The sequence below is a fragment of the Lichenostomus cassidix genome, chromosome 8 (genome assembly GCF_008360975.1).
Source record: "Lichenostomus cassidix isolate B80296 chromosome 8, HeHo_3.0, whole genome shotgun sequence".
NCBI lineage: Eukaryota > Metazoa > Chordata > Aves > Passeriformes > Meliphagidae > Lichenostomus > Lichenostomus cassidix.
The window spans coordinates 16,986,891-17,002,013 of NC_139489.1; the positions used below are offsets into that span (position 1 = coordinate 16,986,891).

A 15,123-nucleotide genomic window follows, 5' to 3' on the forward strand; every position below is an offset into this window, starting at 1 on the left:
TCGCATCAGCCTGACAGCAGTGGGCTTTATAATGAAGTGTTTTATTTTTTCTTGTATGCAGAGGAAGGATGAGTTAGAGTGAACATTTTTGAAATTAGTTTTTCTATTTACATAGAAGTGTCTTATAAAAAACCGCAAATGCTGTTGTAACCAAAAAACCGGTATGTCTGGCCTTGTCTATTTCTCTGTCTGGGAATAGATGATACCTAAGAAATAGCAAGGAATGTTTGAGGAGTGTAGGATTACTTCCCTGGTACATTTTACAAGATCCCCCTGGAAAGGCTGTGGGAGGGTCTTGTAACTTGCTTAGGACTTTCTCAGCCAGAAACACATCTTTACACGTAACAGCTTTTGATAAATTTTCTCCAGACACTTCCCCAAATTAGATAAATCTTTATCACCTAAGTCCCCTAGCAAAGAGTTCCCTCAGTTTAGTTATTCAGTGAATGAAGTGACATCTCTTGGTATTACCAGTTTCTCTTTATGACCCTTGTTCTTGTGCTTGAAGAGATGGTGAGCAGTGATTTCCCACTCACTGTCTCTGTCACCTACCATTGAATCCATGTCTATCATAACCTCTGTTGTATTTGCCCAGGCTGAGGCATTCTGATCTATCTCATCATCTTGCAGACAGCATTTGTTTCCTGCCTTTTACCTTTCCTCTTATACCTTCTAGCTGAAGTACTTGCCAAAGGGGAAGTACACAAAAGAATTCAAGCAGCAAGTATTGCATTTTTATGCAGATATGCTAAGATATTACATTTTCTGTTCTCCTTTCCTAATAATTTCTAATATGGCTTTTTGACTGCTACAGAAATTCTGGAATAGTCTTGAAATTTTGACAGAAATTCAGTATAACCCCAAAGCGTCTATTCTGATTGGTGACAATCAGCCCAGACCATACCAATATATACATGGAAAAACCTTTCTTCTTCCTACATCTACTGCTCCATGTATTTCTCATAATTTTTTAAAAATTTTAATTTGGTTTTGTATCTAGCACTCAGTTACTGAGTTTTGTAAATTTCTGTTGCAGTGTTTCATTGTTTCTAAGTTTTTTGAGGTAGTAAGGAAAGGAATATTTCCACTAAGCACATTCACATCCCCATTCATTCTATTTCTAGACTGTTTAAGAAATTTTTGTTTTGCAAGCTTGAGCACACATCCCTGAAAAAGCCCATCTGAAAGCAGTCTGTAAATTGTGCTTCATCCTTGAAACCAAAGCAGCAGCACCAGTTTGTTCACCTCTGTCACATGCCTTCTAAAAAGATGGCTTGCAAATCAGATTTGCAACATTAGCAGAATTTGGAGGAGTATGTGTTTAAATTGCCCTGGGGTGCCAGGTATAAACTATGCCCTGAAGTGTGAGGACAGGGCCCTGCAGGAAGACACTTGGAAGGTGAGTTTCCACACTGAAAGACGCTGTAGGCAAAGGATTTATGCCCTGGCAACATAGCAAGAATCTCTCAGCTGAAGGACAAGGTTTAGTTTCATGTAAGAGATTTATTTCACAACCTGGTCTCATGACTACAGTCTGAAGAGTGACCATTTGTGCAGTGGACCAGATGCTGTTGATGTCAGTTCAGCCTTTTACTTGGGGAATTCATTGTGTGAAAATAGATCTTTGTTCTCTGGAAAAATATGCTTCTTTGAATTTCCCTATCCTTACTAATTGCTCTAATTAATTTTAATAGTTTGTTATCAATCTCAGTTCTTCCTTAAAATCTGTAATGAAAATATTCAAAAGGAATTCTGAAAGATTTGGAGTGGAACAGTGTTTTCACCACATGTTTGCAAGTGTGTTCCCAAAAATAAAAGAATATATATATTTATTTTTAATCGGAGTGAGAATGTATGAGAACTATAGTTTATTCTAGTAAACAGTTTTGCTTCTCAGTTCTTTCCCTGTCAGATCAGGCTTTGAAAAATAGTGAAACTATTTTGAGATTTTAATAAACAATCCAGGAAATTGGAAGTTTTCATTTTGACAGTTTCAAGATGAAGTGTTTTAACTTTAATATCAAAAATAATTTTTCATCTTTAAGCATCTTTTTAAAAGAGGCAGAAAGCAATTTCTTGTGGAGATGACTGATCTTGATCATGGATGATGTCATGTCCTGGTGGATTAACAGTGCAGGGAAAGTGGCTTGGTTACTGCTGAGGATACATTCACTCTGTAAGAAAATAGAAATTTTATGGTTTGGGGTTGTAATTGAACATGTTTCATAATTACCTAAGAGTAGTAAGGAAATAAAAGGAAAAATTTTATATGGAGTTTAACAGTATCTGTTATTGTGCATAATATGCATATTGATTTTTATCCATCTCTAGGTAGCAGTGTTTTGAGTTTTGTTTCCAAAAAATGCATTTTTGTAATGAATTGTGAACAAGTGACACCATGGGTAGTGGTGGATGTAGAACCAGCTACAAGAGCAATTCACTCTTTGAATATCTAGTGAAACAGAAAATAGACAGGAAATAAACATTTACCGTTTAGTGGTAAAGTGTATTAGAGGAGCACTGAAGAATGTTTTTTACTAGGCCAGTATTTTGAGCTGGTAAACAATTATCATCTACTAAAATGGCACTGATAGATAACAGATCAAAAACCTAATGCCATGCTGGAATATCATTTCATTGCCTTATAAATTTCAGATGTATTATTAGGGCAGAAAGCATAAGCAAGTTGAATATTTTTTCATTTGATGGTAAGGAATAAAAGTAGTTTACAAATAATTTTCTCATAAACATGGAGTATGTGATCAGGCTACTTTCTGAATAGTTAAAATCATGTGCACAGGTTAGGGAGAAGATGACATAATAAATTGTGTGAATTATTTTAGTTTATTTTTGTTTGTAATAAAACTTAATTTCTTTTGCAAGCATATATTTACAGGCTTTTTTTGCTACTGTTGCCTTGTTTGTAGTAAATTTTGCACCATGCTGTGTAAGGCAAGTAGCATGATAGCCAAAGATCAGGCTAGATACTGCTTTTGTGGAGATGTGTTGGTAAATTGTGACAAAGCTGTGTTGCTTGGATATTCCTGTGTAACCTTTGAAAGTTTCAATGGGAATTTACTGCTGGCGTTTGTATTTTGATGCCTAGATGCTTATTATGTGGATACCCTAAACTTTCTGTCTATAATACGACAATTAATTATTTTGATACTTTGTTTCTTACAAGACTATTATGACTTGAACTGCTTTTCTCATGACTCATGAGAATGGCAATTGGTAACCCACTAATATTTCTGCCCACAAGGGTTTGTAATTTTAGAAGTAATCACTTCGTGGCTGATGTAAATTTTGTAATGAGAAATACTAGATTTATGACTGCAGGATTTCTCACAGACTGTTTTATTGCTTAGAGGAATTGCTTTCTCTGTTGGGAAAATCCATCATTAGATGTCTGCCTCAAATGTTTTGTGGGCGTTTTATGCTTTGAGAATGCTAATGCAATCATTGAAACAATAACGATGATTTGAGATAGTATAATTGTTCCCCTTTCCTTCACTCCAGACACAGAATGAGCTGCAAGTGAAGCTAGATGAGGGTTTGTAAGGGGACTTTATGGCCAGAATGTGAGTAATTGTAATGTCTGGTCATTCGGCTCTTGCCCCACCTTTTAGGTTTATTCCACTTTCCAGGAATAGGTAACTGATTTCTGTACCTTCTAGCTGAGCTGGCTTGTTTGGAAGAGTGCAGCCTTTGTCACAGTGATGATAATTGTTTTTGAGGAAAGTCTTTACTGATGCATTTTGCATGGAACCTGTCTAGGTAAAATGACTTGCCTGCCTGTGGTACTGGAGTATTTGGGCAAGATGTTAGGGGGAGTTACTCTTGCAGTTCCTAGTGAAGCTCAGGCCTCAGTGATGTGAATTTCTCAGACCTCCTGGAATTGAGATGTTTCTGGGCATCTGCTACATGTGGAAACTTTGGGACCTACTTAGCTTTTGTGATGAAAACCTTAGCATTCCCAGGGTTAGCTGATGTAGGTTTTGGGGATTAAAGTTCTGTTTTGAAAAACAAAATACGAATGCCTAAGGCTGAAATTTGTCACAGACCTGTGGCCAAGGTTTGCTGCAGGCATGGGCTCTCCAGGCACATGTTGAAGCTGCTCTGGACAGCACAGCTCTGCTGTGCAGTGCTGAGCAGGGGGCTCTGCCTGGGGGCTCTGCAGCTTCTCAGGCTGTTTTGAGCACTGCTGGGTGAGCCTGGCAGAAGGGTACTTGGCTTATCAGCTCTTTGTGTTCCTCCTGTGCAATGATGAACTAGTCTGGTGTGGGAGCACTAGGCAATAACTGCATAAACATGGCTCTTATTGCAGTTAAGGAAGAAGTTGCTGTTATGTACAGTTTATTTCCTGTTTATTTGCTATTTCACTGTGAGTGGAGTGTGTGTATGCTTTTGTATTTAAAGTAACTTCTAAGCTTTCTGTTCTAGTTTGGTATCATTTTGCCAACCCTATGCCAATAGCATATCTCAGCAGAGAAACTGCTTCTATCAGCAAGGTCTTTCCTTCATGGCTCTGTGTCTACTGAAAAAGATAGAAAAGAGAATGAGAGAATGATCTTAGAAACAGCATGCTTTGAAGCATCACCATGTAACCTCTAGTGCCTTAATTTCTCAAATATATTTTCATACATGCACTCCAGCAATGCTAAAGGCACCTGTTTCCTGGAGCATGGACAGCAGGGTAAAGAAGAAGGTGAGAACCTATTCTTGAGTCACTCACCTCTTCCTTTTGCATCCTGCTATATCTCATTTTGCCCCAATGCCTGCTTTTAAGGACCCTACTGAAGCCCTTGAGTCCCTTCACTGCTTCTGTGAAGCTGCATTGTTGCGTAGATTAGCATTTCTTTTCATTTTCTACTTTCTGTGTGCAATAGGTGTATTCTGGGTGGAAACATGCTACTGGAGAATCACCTGTGATGTATTGGAGTTTCAAATCTTTGTTTGATTTAGCATATTTTTGCTTTTTAATCTTATTCATTTCTGCACTGCTGATCTTATTCTGTAATGAAATAGCACATTTGTGCATGATTCAGGTTCCTTTCTGGAAACCAGTTTCAATAACTTTCATTTATTTAAACTATTAAAATAGTTTAAAATACAGAGAGCAGTACCACTCTCGCTTTCTATTTAAATTGCTGCTCTAACTATTGAAATAGGCTTGAAATAAAGTATCTTGGGTTCTGCTTGACCTCATTCAATGTAACACTTAAAAAGTAGAATTACTGAAAAGATAGTCAGATGCATTCCCTATTTGGCTCAAGCTATTGAAATGGGAAGGGTATGAGTTTGCCACAGCTATTAATATGATATTAATCCAGGGTATATTTTATATTGCTTTAAAGTCTTATCGGTCGGACTGGATATCCTTTTGTAATATGTTCTTTTGCTTTTTCTATACACTGATATTTTGTAGATGAGCCATTGCTCAGTATGTAAAGTCTAAATGGCTCTTCTTATTCAATCAAGTATGATGTTATTGAATGCCTTACAAAGAAGCTGTATCCTCTGCACATTAAGATTGAGTCTGGTGCTTATTGCAAAATCCAGACTTTTCAGATGCTAAATATGTGCTCTATTTTACAAGCTAAAAATGGTAGACTCCTGACAGTTTTGGGCTGTTGAGGCTAAATGACTCTCTTATGTCCATCTTTCTCCTTTTTGTCCTTATGGTTTCTGTGTTAGGCCCTAGTTCTTAGCAGGATTAAATTTCTCTGTGGATCCAGATGGCCAGAAAGTAGTAATTCCTTTACAGTCTCTTTTTTCTGAGTCAGGACTTTGCCTATAGAATATCATCATAAAAATATTAGATCTTAACATGGTGATAGCTTATTTTGTGTTTTCAATTTGCTGTAGAAGCTTTCAGTGATTGTTTTTAGGTTGTTGTGTTATGTACTATAACTTTGTGCTGCTTAAGTTTGCTTCTGCCTTTTTTTTTCCTGTAGATGGATTTTCAGATGCACAAAGGAAATGTTCAAGTCATCTGTATGTGCAATCGTTTCCGTGATATCTCCTAACTTCCATGTAAGTAGTTCAAGAATTTCTTGGTTAATTTCTCCTCTTCTGATGGGAATCTTGTAAGAAAATTGCATGAAAACCAAAGAATTAAACTCTCGTCTGCTTTTATGAATAGTCTGTCTCTTTCTGTTCTCTAACTTTTTATTAATTTATTTTTAAAAGAGGTTATTCTGTTCCTGGTTTATCAATTTTTTGGTAGTATGTTGATAAGAACTTTATTTCCATGGCCTAGTCACTCAGAGATAATTAAAAAGTTTCACTCCTGTTTTCCTGCACTCAGTTCATTCAGTTCAGCACATTGATGGCAGAGGCACAGTCTAGTCCTTCACCCTGTCCAGTGTTCAGCTTCCCATTCACCAAGATGAATAATAATTGGAGAGCTCACACATAGAGGGAGGCAGGTATTGACTGTCATTAAAATGTTGGATTATGTCTTAAGGAGTCTAGTTTTGCTCCTTACTGTCACAGCACCTAATTGAATTTGGATGGATAAAACTATTTCTAGGCTACATCTGATGCATGATGGTGTACCAGAGCCCTTACTTGTTTAAACATATAAGCCCTTTGAAATAGGGAACATTGAAAAAAAACTTAGTGGGGTTACAAGAAAAATGATCTTATTTTGGAAGGAATGCAGATACACTTTAAAAAAAGAAAGTAAGAAAGAGAAGGAAAAAGCTAATTAACATAGATAGTGGAACTATTCATAAAAGAGGCCATGAAAAGCAAAACCCCTAATATGATTTAAAAAAAAAATGTTTAAAGTATGGAAAGTGAGATGTATGCAGATCAGATTGTTCTCAAAACAGGTTTTTAAATACAAGTGTCACATACCTTTATTTGGTTAGGTTGTTCATAAAATTGACTGCATAGCTATCTATGTGAACTTGCTGAAAAAGCATGAGAACTCCTTAAAACCTTTCCCTAGACTTCTCCTTTTCCGTAAATTTCTTAGCTTCTGCATATGTGGAACATGAATTCACAAGTTTGGCCTGAAGCAGATATGTTTCTTGATACACAGATGCCAATGTTCCTTGTCCCTTTACCAGTTTGCACATCTTTGTCTCCTTTGCCACACTCTCCACAGTCTTAAGAAGGAGGTTGGACAGCAGGGATCTTTAACATCACAGGCATATTTCTCAAAGGAAGCAGTTGAAATGGTCTGACACTGAATATGTTTAAGGCTAAATTGTGCATATTTATCCTTAGTTGAAAAGGATCATTAGATTATGCCTATGCTCATATGAAATTGATAGTAACATGTGCAATGATCCTGTCCTCTCTTTTATGGCATTACAGACTCAAGTATTTCACACATAAATAGGGCAAGATACGAAACAGAGTGTGTACTACTTTGAGCTGGGAGACATGGACCATAAATCAGGATGTGTGTGCATAATTACAAGGTATCAGAACAAGTCCCAAGGGTATTTTTAGCCCTGTAAAATGTTGGAGAGACCTGCTTTCCCACAGAACATTATCCTTCTCATTTCTTCGCTCCTAGGCATCAGACAGTTTTGTTGGCTGGATTACTTGATATGGTAGCAGTGTGATAAATGGCAACTGCAAGACTGTGTTGTGTTTAATTGCACAATCAGAGTTTAAAACTTCTTCTGATTAAATTGTGCAAAGGCTCTGAACTGGTTTTCTGGAAGTGTCTCCAGGGTTAAACACTTTCTTAGCTAACATTTGGATGTGAAAATCAGAGGCTTGTTTTTTCTACTGATGTGCAGTATTTTGGGAAGATAGAGTCACAGAGTCATTAGGCTGGAGAAGTCCTCTGCCATTAACCCAACACTGCCAAGGCCACCACTAAACCTTGTCCCTAAGTTCTATAATCTACACAACTTTTAAATCCCTCCAGGGCTGGTGACACAACCACTTCCTTGGGCAGCCCGTTTCAGTGATTGACAACTCTTTCAGTGAAGAAATTTTTCCTAATATCTTATTTAAACCTCACCTGGTGCAACTTGAGGCCATTTCCTCTCATGCTATTGCTTGTTACCCAGGACTGGCTCCCACCTTGCTGCAGCCTCTTTTCAGGTAGTTTTAGAGTGATAAGGTCTCCCTCAGTCTCCCCTACTCCAAACAGTCTCAGCTCCCTCAGCTGTAAATTCTTGGCTGCCACTTCAAGATCTACTTGAAAGCCATCAGTGAATACCTGGTGCTCAGAATCTCTGAGTGACACGGGCTGTTTCACACAGGCAGTGTCTTGGGCAAATTTCTCATTTTGATGCATGTAAAACTACAGCAACAAAAACAAAAAATGGGGCAGGAGTGAGATGAATAGAAATGTCCCATCTGTTTTTATTGTTCACTTGAGCTGCTGTTGTATGAGGTGACAGATAGGAGGAGGGTGGAAAACAAACCCACTAAAATGAAAAAGCATGACAAGTATCTCTCTCAAAAGTAAGAAAAGGTGCACTTTTTTCTTTTTCACGTAATGGAGGTTTCTGTGCAGCCTGAGAGTGTGTGTTCCCCACTGCAGCAGAGTTGAGGCTTACAAGTTTAGTTAAAGATTTTACGTGGATCTGGTTCCTAAGAGCAGATTTTAACCCCGCAGTTTAGTCACCATTGATGCTTACATGCAAACAGGTTGTTTTGGGTTTTTTTTCTGCATTTTCTGGCACGAAATTTCTAACTCAGCTGCCAAAGTAATGAATCCAGATTCAGTTCTCCCTGGCTTGTTCAACTGCGTAAAGTTCTGTGCCATCCCCTGTGCTATCCTACATTTGCACAAGGCTAAAGCAGGATTCTTTTAAGACCTTAAAAATAGTTATCCCATGTGATTTCATAAGAGACTAACAAGGTTCCTTGAGCTTTCCTGTGTGTCATTCCTGTCTCAGTATAAAAAGAAGCACCTTGGATGGCAGGATCCTTTCAAATGGTTGCAGCAGGTGCAGTGGTAAGAGGGGATGGAAGAACAGAGCTACCAAGCTGTCTTCTTTTGCCTTGAGAAAGGTAGGAGAGGGACATGTGAGATAATAGGTATGACAGATCTTATTTCGTCCATTTCATGGAAGAGGGTCTAGATGAAAAAATTCTGTCATACTTCTGCAATGAAACTCTCTACTGCTACTGTAACACCTGTAATCTTTTGAATGAGTTTCTGAATATGAATTACTTGTCATCCTTCTTTTAAATGCTTTTTTTTTTTTTGGAAGTGGAGATAGAAATGTCTTTTAATGTGTTTCTGAGGTTTAAAAGGAAAGACCTCTGCACTGATCTAATTTGCTGAAAGCCCCGTATTCTGATATACTTCCACCTTTTGTGAAGCAACTAGCTGTCATTTAGCTTGATTTAGCTAATTTACTCATATCAAGTAATTGGATAGTGAGCCACAGGCAGGCTTTTGGTATCTGAAAACTATTACCTTAATTTTGCCATTTACTGCAGGAGAAAATAGAATAGAAAATTTCTGCAAATATTTTAAACATATGTTTATTTTAATAAAATTTAAATGCCACAATGTTATTTGTCTTTGCTGTTCTGTATTATCTTCAAATTAATTTTTAGTTTGTTCTTCATTTATTTGTACTGTTACTGAATGTAAGCACATTCTCATGTCTTAAAATGGTGAGATCCCTCACGATGCTTGAAAGTTTGCCCCTGTTGCTTAAATTGTGTAGCTTGCACTAATAGTTCTGTGGGTGGTATTTGGTAGATAATTTCAAGCTAGATTGATAAGCATAAAGCTAGTTTCCCGTCATTTCATTCCTCGATCTAATAGATAAAAGAAGTCCAACTCAAAGATACTCTGTTTACTGCTAGGGATGGCTGGGTGATTTCTTTTTTTTGTGGCTTGATAAAGTATTTGTAACATGGCCTGAAATATTTTGAGATTAAAGGTGCTACACCAACTAAAGGGTACATTATGCAATATGTGTTTTAAACACAAACCTTATCCAGCACTTAAAAATAAATGCAAAGAAAATTCTTTGCAAAGGTATTAAACATTTAACAGCCTTAAAAATATATTTTTAATAACCTTACAAAATAGGTTTTTGGCTTAACTTTTATGCAGTGGTAATGTTCTTCTAGAGATTTTCACATATACTGATAATAGCATCAAAACACCTTTAAAATTCACCTTATGAAACATTTGGGGAACTTTTTTATTAAGTCTGGTACTTGTAGTTTTATTACTGGTTAGAATTATTTCTATTTGACTTGTGCCTGCCTTTTCTTTATGCTTCCACCTAGGTGTATCAGTCAGTTTAGTCATACTAAACTCTACTGCTTTTGACAAGATAGAGCTTTCAGCAGCAGTCCAGGATCTCTGGATTTTTCACACTGTGGATGGACTTCCAGGGTGACTGGAGTTCAAGTCCTTTGCCTCTTAGAGATATCTCTTGTGTGAGCAGATGATGCCAAAATTCACGTGTCACTTCATATACTGTGGTTAATTTCTATGAGTCTGAAATATCACACTTCCTATGCAGACGTGCTAGCTCTGTAACTTTTGTGTTTGTCCTCATGACAGATCTGTTTTTAAAGTACAGTTCAAATGTTTGCCTAGAGCAAATAAACACATGTGTATAAAGAATGTGAGGGTTTTTTCCACATTTGTATTATTCTTATTTATTTCTAACCTTGTAAATCATACATGTTTTTATGGGGAAAAACATAAAAGTGAGAAATTTTAAACTAGCCCTAAGCTAGACCTTGAATATTAAGGGTGAATCTTTTAATGTTTTAATATGCATTAATATGCATTTCCCAACGATTAGCTGAAACTCTAAAGGTGCATTTTGTGATGGCCTGCAGCATGTTCCTGAGGGCTAATTATCTTCTCAAAGCTTGTAAGATACAGACCCTGCAGGAGTGATATTACTACTCAGTGACTTAATGGAGAGTTAGATTTTTTTTTTTTGGTGCTAGGAAAGAAAGGGTACAGTAGATAGAGATGAAAATGCAAGACCCTGGTTCTAAATTTATTTTGGACAAATTGGATTTGTTGCTCTTCAGCTTTCCTTCTGAAAACTCTCTTGTGACTTTATTGTCAGCTGAAGTGTTTATTGACTGAGAAGTGCTTGCATTTTAGTGATGGATATAGTGATCCTGGTAAACACTTTGGGGCTTTTGTGATGCAATATGCTGTGTAAGTGTTTGTCGTTTTATGATGGAGTGGGCAGAAGCTTATTTAAATAAAAAGTAGAATAAAACCCACACAGTTTCAGCAGCCATTAGTTTCATTAAAGCTAGTACAAAGATAAGAGTTAAATGATTTGTGGATATATACAAATGTCTTAAAGTAGAAAAGCAACATAGAATCCAATGCCATTATTGCTGGGAGAAGTGCCAGCATTCTCATTATTTTTAATGACTTCCAAACTGGGCCCTTAGTGACTGATGAGGTAAGCAATTTCAGATGGGAAATGTGATATACTCAGTCCTGGAACGTGCTGAATGCCCTCAGTTGTGAGGGGCCTTGGCTGTGCTCAGGATACTGTGAGAGGCGGCAGACAAATCGTAGGTTGAAGGTTAGTTCTTTAGAAAGAGAAAAAGGAATTTTTTTCTAGGTTGCTGAAAAAAACCAGAACAATCTAGATGATAAAAAGTGTATGTAATGACACTGCTCATGGAAAAAACATTCATCACTGAAGAAAGGTAGATACTAAAGAATACAACCATAACTCCTTGGATTTATCCCAATATTAAAAAAAAAAAAAAAAGCACCAACAAACCATCCGGTAACTCTTTCTGTTTATTAAAAAAGATAAGCATCTTATGAAGATATGGAGGTCGTTAATAATGAAGTGACTGCTGTGAGAGGCACTTACCTCAGGAGCAGGTGGCCTGCAGTTCCCACATACCTGATGTCTTCCTTGTGCACTGCTGCATGCGCTGGAGAGCTGTGTCACTCAGAAATCCCACCAGCACTCGTCTCCTGGTGGGGAGGCAGTGCTTTGGTGTCTCCTCCTGTGTAGGAGGGAGTTTGCAGAAGTAGCTGCTCCAAGAGGGAAGGATCCCAGTTGGAAACACCCCTGACTGCCCATGGGGCTGCCTGGCTTCCTGGGCATTGAGCAAGACATGTGAGTCAGGAGTACTAAACAGTAAATCAGGGAGACTGCAAATGCTGGAAGTGTTTCAGTGGTAGAAAAAGGACTTCTTCAGAACCTGGGCTCCTTTTATTTTCACTCTGGCACATTTTTTGTATGCAGAACGGGAGGCTGAGCCCCATCTGCCCCAGGCAGAGAGCCCTACTCCCCTGCTGGCTAGCCTGGGGACAAGGCATCCCTTAGCAGCCCTTCTGGCTCGTTGTACCTGCATAGACATGGTTCCTGTTGTGCCAAATATGTTAAAAATTAAAATATTCTAATTTTTTTAAAGTTTCCCATTGGGACTCCAGACAATGAAAAATAATGCTTGGTGCAGAGCAGGGAAGTTGCATAGTGCCCCTCGTGATGATGAAATGTCTGCTTTGGAAGTTAAATTTACTGGAAAGATGACCCAGCGATAGCACACAGCCCACAAATTTGGTAAATTTAAAGCAAACACAAGGCAGTGGTTTTTTATTTTCTTTCTTATTTTTTAAATGATGAAGCTTGCTGCTATGTGATATTTTGAAAGCTAAAAATATAGCTAGTTTGCAAAGATACTACATAATTTCATAGAATATTGGTCAACTAATGGCTATTAAAAAAAACTGATAGGCAGCTCCTATCTTAGGAAGCTCATAAATCACTGGTTGCTCAAATTTCAAGAAATAAATCAGAGGAAGGCTGATGCTTCTCTTCTGGTCACTCCATCACTGATCACCACAGAAATGGGGCACAGTGGTGACCTCAGCCTGCAGCCAGTGCTGTGTGCTTGCTCCTGTGTCCTAAGGTTATTTGGGTCAAATGTAGATGTGAGAAGTTATTATTTTCTCATTTATATTTCAGCTGGGAGTCTTGCAGTCATAATCCAAGCCTTTTGTGCACTGGAAGTCCTGCCTGTTTCCAGGCATCCCAGATGTGGTCCTAGGCCAGAGAAGGTGAAGAGCATCTCTCTGCAGCCGAGCCACGTGGAGTTGTGGCCAGTGGAAGATCAGGTGAGCACTCTACTGTATAAATTTTCAGTGCCCTTGAGTATAAGTTGCTCTACACACATAGTAATATCTATAATTATAATGCTCCCTTGAAGTAAATAATTAAATGAGGATTACAGTTATGAGCCACAAAGTGACACAGGTGACAGGCTTACCTTAAGTAGGACAATTAAATTGTAAATTAAAATTAAATTTCTCCATGTAAGTAGAATATGGTGTAAGGTAATTATCTAAGAGTAATAGGTTGGGTCTGTATACTGTATCAATACGTCCTAGAGATCTTTAGAAAACAGATTTTCTACCCTGTTTTTTGTGTCTGTATTTTTACAAAAAATATTCCCTAATTTAAATTAGAAAAAAAACCCCAAAGTGCATTTTCAGCGTTTTTTTGCAAAATTGATGTTTTACTGGAATAGTTTGGTTTATATAATATTTTTCCTTAGCAAATGTTAGGGTTTTTTTTCTAATGTAGTGCAGATATTGAGTCCTGTGGGAGTGTTTGCTGGAGAGGTGTTTCTATGTCTGAGCAAAGCTTGGTTAGAAAGAGAATGTACCATCAATGTTAGAGAAAGTTACAGCTTCTCACTTACAGGATGGGCAATAATTAGTTCTTGTAATTAGTACCTTTTTGCAAGTTCAAAGATTATTTAGTACCAAATTACTGAATTCACTATATTTTACATTAAAAACATAGTTCCTGTGTGAGTTAAAAGACAAGTTTTATTTTATACTGTTTGAAAATAATTAATTTATTCTCCAGGTACAAAGTGATCCTAGATCTTGGCAGTCCCTAAATCAAGGAGTTATGAGCTGCACAAAATGTTCTCTAGATAGTACAAACCTGGTTTTGCTCTTTATTTATTTTAAGCAGATCAATGTTGTAGAAAATACTAGTACTAAGCAAAATTTTGGAAAAAAAAACCCTGGTGTCCTAGTCCAAATTCAAAAAACCTTTTGTGAAGAAAAGGTCCTGATTTTTGGGAAAACAAAAAGATTTATTTTCCAACAAAATGGCATTTGAAAAACACTTTAAATTTAATACTTCATCTAGAAGTAAAAAAATAGATTTTTTAAATAAAAATAGTAAATAGAATTAAGTATAAATTAGCTTTAGTAAAAATAGATTTTAAAAAATAAATTTCAGGCATTCTGGAGGCAATCTTAGCAGCTTTGAGCCCATTTAATACTAACTTCAGTGCCCCTTTTGGAGGTACAGGTATTTTTGCCTTGTCCAAAGGAGCAAGGCAGCAACCATTGCAGGGTGCAGTTAGGGCTGCTCTCTGTGTTAACAGCAGGATTTACCAAATCCCTACCGGTTCTGATTGTCACTCCTTAGAGAGTTAGTCTGACTCAGTTCATGGAGCTCCTTGTGTGAGTCAGAATGTTCTGAGCATGTGGAGGATCTGGGCAGGTTGCTGGCAGGTTCCTGGCAGGTCACCTCAGTCCTGGGCATGGCACAGCCTGGTCACTCTGCGCTCTGGCTGCTGGGGAAGGAAACAGTGCCAGGGTTTGCTGCTATCTCCACTGCTTTGCTGGTGTGACTTAGCACAAATCTAGGATAATTATGTTATCTAATGCTTGGATAATTTGTTACGATATGCTACACTTGCACAGTGGGGGATTTTTATTAAAAGTTTTATTAAAGTTAATAATCAGAAATTCTGAAGTTATTAAAAAAACCAAATTAGACTGAATAGAGTATTTCTGTATCCTTTGTTACTCTGACACTTTAAACCATGCCAGCCTGCTAAATCAGAGCATCAAAATGCCTCAAAATATTTTAATACTTTTAATCTTTTACTAAGTAATTTTATGCTGTAATTTTTAATCTCTGCTTCTAATGTTGTGTTTTAACCATTTTATTAGAGAAACAAGAAACTAATGTTGGAATCTTTGTTATCTCAATTCAGAGAGAAAGGAACAGTTCTTTCTTTGATGCATGGTCTTAAAGCTGGAACAATTTAAATCACTTTTTAGATATTGTACTGTGTTTAGTAAAATATTTAGTGCTATTATGATAGTGTAAACCATTAGACTGCAATTACACTAGCACAGCACAG

The 15,123-nt window shown here is 37.3% G+C and overlaps 1 long non-coding RNA gene across 2 annotated transcripts in view; it reads left to right on the forward strand.

The window, feature by feature from the left end:
- Positions 1-13,928, forward strand: part of LOC146433952 (uncharacterized) — a 72,761-nt gene extending 58,833 nt beyond the window's left edge. The window contains exons 2-5 of one of the 2 annotated variants that reach the window (XR_014853765.1): positions 5,958-6,036; positions 10,514-10,577; positions 12,918-13,066; positions 13,824-13,928. This is a non-coding gene — a long non-coding RNA (uncharacterized LOC146433952). The remainder of the gene's footprint in view (positions 1-5,957; positions 6,037-10,513; positions 10,578-12,917; positions 13,067-13,823) is intronic. The other variant, XR_014853764.1, reaches the window with a different exon arrangement.
- The last annotated feature ends 1,195 nt before the right edge of the window (positions 13,929-15,123 follow it).